Consider the following 7,652-nt stretch of genomic DNA (forward strand, 5'->3'; position numbering starts at 1 on the left):
AAAAAAAAAAAAATACTATTTTTGCATTCTATGAAAATTTTTGTTGCTCCATAGGCCAAAGTTTTAATTAAGAACTACCACCCCTCCCAACCCCCCTACCCCTGTCAATGGTGTCCCACTTTACCAATGTTAAAATCTGGTCACCTTAATCTAAGAAGGGTGGCATCTATGGCTCAAAGGAGTAGGGTGCCAGCCCCGTATACTGGAGGTGGCGGGTTCAAACCCGGCCCTGTTGAAAAAAAAAAGTTGGAGCTATGTCCTCTTCCCTTGAATCTGGGCAGGCCTGTGACTCAACTATAACTAACGGAGTGGCACAAATAATGCTGTATGACTTATATGTTATGTCAAAAAAAAAAATACAAAACAAAAAAGGCAATAAAGCTTCTGCCTTGTTTGCTAGCACTCACACTTGGGGGCCTGAACCAACATAGAAGAAGCCTGGCTGCTATGAGACCACCACACTAAGAAGCCACTGAAGCACTCCAGTCAGCAGTTACCAGTTTTTAAGTTTCTCCTGCCCAGGCACCACATGTATAAAAGATGAGCTTTCAAATGATTCCAGTCGAGCTGTCAAGTCAACTTCAGCATTCAAGACTTTCCAGCTGAAGTCCTGACATTGTAGAGCAGAAACAAGCTACTCCCTCTGTTCTGTGTCTGAATCCCTGTGTATTAATCATATTTTTTACTTTCTGTATTTTACAATGTTTTGACATCTTGAGGCCTTGCAAACCAGAGAGACTGCTCTGGATAGTCAGGAATTGTGGAAGGTAGATAGGTTGACGTCTCAGCAGAGTGCCCTGCTTCAGTTCTGAGGTAACCAGGGAGAAGAAGCCTACAAGTGGGCAATTCCTGGGGGTTCTTTAGAACCACAAAAGAGGAAAAGAATCTGGAGGCGCCCGCCCACCTGGCCAGGACAGTCTATACCCATGCATTTGAGAGTCAACAGATAGGAGGGATTAAACTCTTCAAATGTGCAGTTAAAATACAAAACCTGGTTTATTCCCTTACCTGAAAAGAACTGGCTTTTCCCTCTCCCTCTATTTACATACACTACTGGCTGTTTCCCACCCACCTACCACTTACCCTGACTTTCTCTCTATTCAGTTTTCCTGGGATCTTGGGATTCTTTTGTTGCAGGAAGAGAAGACCCAATGGAGAGAAAAAGCACCCAAACACCACGTCTATAGGAGGAAGGGCTTTATTTACTGGCTGGGAGCTTAAGGATAGAAGAATTCCAAATGGCCGTGCTCCCCAACTGGCTTGGTCTTTCCCTTTTTATTCACAGTCAAAAAGTTCCAACCCACAGGCACCTTTTCCATTGGCCAGTTTGAATTAAGCGGGAGATGCTATTCCAGCCCCCACAGAACTACAGGATTTCATGGAAGCAGAAATTTCCAAGTTAAGTTTACAAATTCCCAAGAGCTAAGTCACCATGGAGAGGACCCTGCAGGTGTATCCTTGTGGTCTCCTTGAGAAGACCTGTTCTCCTAGACCTCACCCTTCTCGGGTATCCTCTCTCACTTTCAACCCTATCTTTGTTAAAAACCAATAAAAACCTTCTGAAGAGGCCAGGAAAGTGCTGGATTATCTCAGTCTACCCAGCCTGAGTTAGTGTAAGCCAGCTCTAGGCATCCTCAAATTTGTTTTTCCCTAAAACTGGTGTTGAATTAATTATTTCCAGCATTGTTTCCCAGCCAGCATTCAAACCAGGTCAGGGTTTGTGCCCATCGACCCCAACAAGGAATTAGCTAGCTAATTCCTAGAGACAGGAAACAACTATCTCTAGAAGCACGCCTTCGACATGCAAGCTAACCAATCCTTAGCCCATACTCTGAACCACCTCCTCTATCTGGCTCTTATAATCTGGGACGCAATATTTCTTTGCCCCATCATCCCAGATCCAGGTATTAGATATGTAGAGACTGCCCTTATGCCCCAGAGCCCCTTAGAGCCCACCAGAATTATTCAAATTAGCCAGTCCTAAACCTGCCTGGCCTGCTTACTCTGCCTCACCCATTGCTTCCCCCAAAATGCACAATAAAGGCTTGTGTCCATGCTTTCCCCTTGCTGCTTCTGTTGCAGGAAGACAAGGCCCAACGGAGAGAAAGAGCACCCAAACACCATAGTTATAAGAGGAAGGGCTTTATTCGTCAGCCGGGAGCTTACGGCATAGAAGATTTCTAAATGGACATGCTCCCCGACTGGCTTGGTCTTTCCCTTTTATTGACAGTCAAAAAGTTCTACTCCACAGGCACCCTTCCCATTGGCCAGTGTGAATCAAGCGGGAGATGCTACTCCAGCCCCTACAGAACTACAGGATTTCACAGAACTTGGAAATTTCCAAGTTCCAGGGAGTTAAGCCTATAAATTTCCAAGAGCTGAGTCACCATAGAGAGGGCCCTGCAGGTGCATCCTCGTGGTCTCCCTGAGAAGACCTGTTCTCCCAGACCTCGCCCCTCTCCGGTATCCTCTCTCACTTCTACTGTCTGGTTGACCTGGTACTTTCATGCATGTCACCACATGACACAGTATGCTCACTCTTCTTGGGAACTGCAAGTAACAAACTATATTTTCTTTTCTTTCTTTCTCTCTCTCCCTCTTTCTTTTCTTTCTCCCTCCCTCCCTTCATTCCTTCCACATCACAGAGTCACACTGTCACCCTGCTAGAATGCCAAGGTGTCATAGCTCACAGCAAATTCCTGGGCTCACATGATCCTCTGTGACACTCGCCTAGTTTTTCTATTTTTAGTAGAGATAGGGTCTTACTGTTACTCAGGGTGGTCTCAATGAGCTCAAGCAATCCATCCGCCTGGGCCTCCCAGAGTGCTGATGAAGGAGCTAAGGAAATTTCACCCCAAAATATGATTCCTTAGCATAAAGAATATTTTCAGTGAAAAGGCCATTTTGGGGGCAGCACCTGTGGCTCAAAAGGGTAGGGCGCCAGCCCCATTTGCTGGAGTTGACCGGTTCAAACCCAGCCCTGGCCAAAAAAAGGGCCATTTTTGATTAGAAAGCACCGGCCTCTCTTCCATAAAACCTGAGTAGCCTGATTTAGAATCAGAAAAGGGGCTTCTGGACTCCTTATCATATGCTAATAGACCTGGCTCTAAGGTCATTTGAAGCAGAATACGTATCTCTCAGGTTAATTTACTAATCAATCTGTTTCCCTCCATCTACTCATCCCCGCCCCCCAGCAACCACTTGCTGTACATGTACTTTCTAGTTTCTCTCCCCTCCTCCCTTCTAAAAGGCATATTTAAAAGCCACTATCACTGAAACTTCAGGAAATCATTCTTGTGGTTCTCCCCATGCACATGGTATTTGGAAATAAACCTTTCTCTTATTAATCTACCATAACTATGAGTTGATCTTTTCAGCGAACCAGCCTAGGGGAAAAGGGAAGTTTCCTTGAGGCTCCCCCTCACTAGGATTACTGGCACAAGCAACCATGTCCAGCTTTCTTTCTTTCTTTTTTTTTAATTATATATTCTTTTATTACTTAAAAATATAGTAAACATTTGGAGCTGGTGAGAAAATGATAGATACTTCATACAATGCTATTGGGAGGGTGAATTCTTACTGTATTTTCTATTGCTGTATAACATTTGAATCTCTGACTTCCTTTTCTGTGATCAGCTGGGGAAAACTCTGCTTTTAAGGGGATCATCTGGTTAGGCAAGGCCCACCTGGATAATGTTCCTATATTAAGGTCATACAACAGAACACAGTCAGGGGATTTATCATGCCCATAGTGCTGAGGCTTATGCAGGGTATTACACAGTGGGATGGGAGGCCGTCTTAAAACTCTACCCAATCACAGTAACTATAATCTGTGAAAGTAGTCTGGCTATATCTTTTGCAATTATGTACCCATATACCTTTTGGTTCTGCAACTCTATTTTTAGAACTTCCATTTTATAGAAATAATTCTGTCAATATATAAAGGTAAGAGTTCAAAGATGTTTTCTGCATTAACAAACTACATTTTCTTTCTTTTTTTTTTTTTTTTTTGAGACGGAGCCTCAAGCTATCCCCCTGGGTAGAGTGCCATGGCATCACACTCACAGCAACCTCCAACTCCTGGGCTCAAGCGAGTCTCCTGCCTCTGCCTCCCAAGTAGCTGGGACCACAGGCGCCCGCCACAACGCCCGGCCATTTTTGGGTTGCAGCCATCATTGTTGTTTGGCGGGCCCGGGCTGGGGATTCAAACCCGCCACCTTAGGTGTATGTGGCTGGCGCCTTAGTCGCTTGAGCCACAGGTGCCGAGCCAACAAACTACATTTTTCAATGGCAGTAATCTCCTAAGCTATTGGCCTCAGCATTCCTGAATAAAAACCAAAATTCTGAGTACATTTAAAACGTCCTGACCCACAGACTCTGGGATGGCTTGTTATGTAGTAGTTGGAACTGGATCTCATCACTTACCACCTATGTGGTATCCTAGCTCTTTCATTAGTATAGTAAGATTAGCAGCAATGGCACTATCCCATAGAGCTGCTGGAGGGATCAAATGACATATAAAGTGCTCAGAGCTCAATATGTGTTGTTTTATTATCAGTATTGTTTTCTAAAAGAGCTTTAACTCCCAGGTCACTGATTGCTAAATAAAGCATCCCTTGATTGCAAGACAAAACCTGCTCTCATTTGAGGTTCTTCATCCTTCACCATCCAACCAGCTTGCCATTCTCCACTATATCAGTCAAAGTCCAATCAGAGACAGAAACCACACAGTAATCTGGACAGGAAAAGTCTAATATAAAGAAATATTGGGCAGCGCCTGTGGCTCAAAGGAGTAGGGCGCTGGCCCCATGTACTGGAGGTGGCAGTTGGTTCAAACCCAGCTCTGGCCAAAAACTGAAAAAAAGAAAAAAAAGAAAGAAATATTTACTGTATTAGGAGTTGGAATGCTGAGGGACTGGCTAATAAGAAAAAGGGAATGCTGAAGAATAAGGGATAAATGATGTTAAGGAGTAGCCACTATTGCCCAGGGCAGAGACAGGCACCCAGGATGTTAAGGTGAAAGAAAAGCAAGCCTAACTCCATTTTGATAGAATTCCTTTTCCTGAGAATCAGTGGGAAGGCAAAGCAGGCCTCATTCTATTCTGTTGTTTTACTACATTTTATTGCATTAAAAAAAACATTCTACTTGCTTCTCCACTCATTTCATGGTATTTTAAGTGTACTTGGTTAGAAGTGTTAGAATTATTAGTATTGTGTAGAAAGTCACTATTTTTGTGACAACAACCCTCATGATTATGTTAAGGTGGTCTTCATGCCATCTGTATATGATATGAAAATGTTAAGAAAGCAAGTTTGACTCCACTTTACTGTTTATTCTTTTTCTGTTATATTCCATTACCTTCGAAACTGGTTCCTCTTGTTTGCTCTCCTACTGTGTAACTGTGAATGCATTTAACTAGGATTGTTAGTGATCTGGTTACTGACCATACTCGTGAATATATCCTTGGTGACTATCGTTTTTGTTGTTGTTGTTATTTGTTTGTTTTTTGTGATCATGCTGTTTACAACCTCAACCTCTGAGTCCTCCTCCCTACACGACCTTAGAACATTGTAAATTGTATTTGTTTTGTAAAAAGAATTACTAAGTGCTCTTGTGATCATAGCATTATAAATTGACTGAGCTGCCTTATCCTTGTGATTTCTGTTTTCAGCTTCTGTAACTATGCCTGCTTGTCCCCTGGAAAAGTTTTGCTTTATAAAAATCAGAGCCTTACTATGAGTAGAATATGAATGTTTTGACATAATAACTAAGAAAGTTACATGAAGGCTAAGTTAACCAGTTTGATGGAAGTGTCTTGGATTGTGTATGAAAACACCACACTGTACCCCCAAAGTGCATCAATGTACACAGTTACCATTCAATAAAAAAAAAAAAAAAAAAGAAATGAAAAAAAAAATCAGAGCCTTAGTCAACTCGGGGCTGCACTCAGAAACCCCATGTTGGGACACTGGGGCAGTCGCCAGCCAGCTCTTCAATAAAAGGACTCTTCTTTAATTCGACTTGTCTGGTGGTGTGGTCTTTAGGGGTACTCCTGGGCATAACAAAGGAAGAACTCCCTTCTCCTCCCTCCCACCAGGGCTGAAGTCTGTACCTTATTGGAGAGGATGTGGCTGTAGCTCACTGAGGTACTGCATTGGTGGAACTTGCTGGAAATCTGACACTTGGAATATTGGGGGAAGTTTACAGGAATGTACTGTGCCTGGAATCCTGTTGCAAAGCCACCAGGGAGTGCCCATGGTAGCCATTGCATGTTGCTGATGACAATGCACTGGAGGCCTCAGGCACTGAAGAAAGCTGCTCACACTGCAGGAGCCCACAATGCTGGAGCCTAGAGGAACCACACCAGAACCAAGGAGAGAAACACCTGCCTCCTACAGTGTCCTTCCAGCTCCCTCTACTGACGAGGCTGAACGCTATGTCAGCTGGAAAAGAAAAAATATTTACAAGGTTACTCTCCACTATCACAGAGCACAACCAAAAGTGGATTTGTTACTGAGCAACCATAAATTGATAACTGGCACAGTTGATCCCTTTGGAGACTCAGTTTCCTCACAACGATGAAGCAACTCTATATTTCCTCCTAAAAAAATGTAACTATCTTCCTTACAAGTAGAAAAGTTCTCACCCTCTCTCCAAAATAAGGAAATATACAGTCCCAACAATTATCATACCACTGTCTGATAGTGGTATTAAGTACTTATCAAATTATTATCATATTGTTATTCTATTACCTAAATATTACTGTAGTATTAGCTTCGAACAACTCACATATGGAGAGAAAGAAAAAGAAAAAGATTAGCACTGTGGTCATTGAAACAGCAAGGGGGTTTCAGCCTCAGCCCAATTATTCACTGCAGATCCAATCGCTGAGACGAGTATTGCCAAGGGAGAAATAAATTTTTTATTACAGAAGTCAGGAGAATGGGGAATTGGGTTCAAATCTATCCCTCTACTGGAGATCATGGGCTTTTAAAGAAGGGGGATGAGCATTGGGGCAGGTCGTGGGTGATAGTGAGTCCTGACATCAAGAAATCTACCCAGGGGCCTTTAGAGTAGCTACTCCTTTGTCTTCCAGAAATTCCACCATTTCTGGGAAACAACTCAGAAAGGTTATCAAGTCCTAATGTCTGAAATCTAAAACATAAGAGGGAGATTATAAAATCATGTAGGGGGCTGGGCATGGTGGCTCATGCTTATAATCTTAGCACTCTGGGAGGCCAAGGCTCAGGAGTTGAAACCAGCCTGAGCAAGAGTGAGACTCCATCTCTAAAAATAGCTGGGTGTTTCGGAGGGTGCCTATAGTCCCAGCTACTCAGAAAGCTAAGGAAAAATGATCTCTTGAGCCCAGGAGTCTAAGGTTGCTGAGCTATGATGCCAGTACACTCCACTGAGGGCAACAAAGTGAGTTGAGACAGAGCCTCAAGCTATCACCCTGGGTAGAGTGCTATGGCATCACAGCTCACAGCAACCTCCAACTCCTGGGCTCAAGAGAGTCTCCTGCCCCTGCCTCCCAAGTAGCTGGGACTACAGGCGCCGGCCACAACACCTGGCTATTTTTTGGTTGCAACCATCATTGCTGTTTGGCGGGCCCAGGCTGGATTCGAACCCGCCAGCTCAGGTGTATGTGGCT

Source organism: Otolemur garnettii, unplaced genomic scaffold (assembly GCF_000181295.1).
Source record: "Otolemur garnettii isolate 467f Iridium unplaced genomic scaffold, OtoGar3 scaffold00021, whole genome shotgun sequence".
Taxonomy (NCBI): Eukaryota; Metazoa; Chordata; class Mammalia; order Primates; family Galagidae; genus Otolemur; species Otolemur garnettii.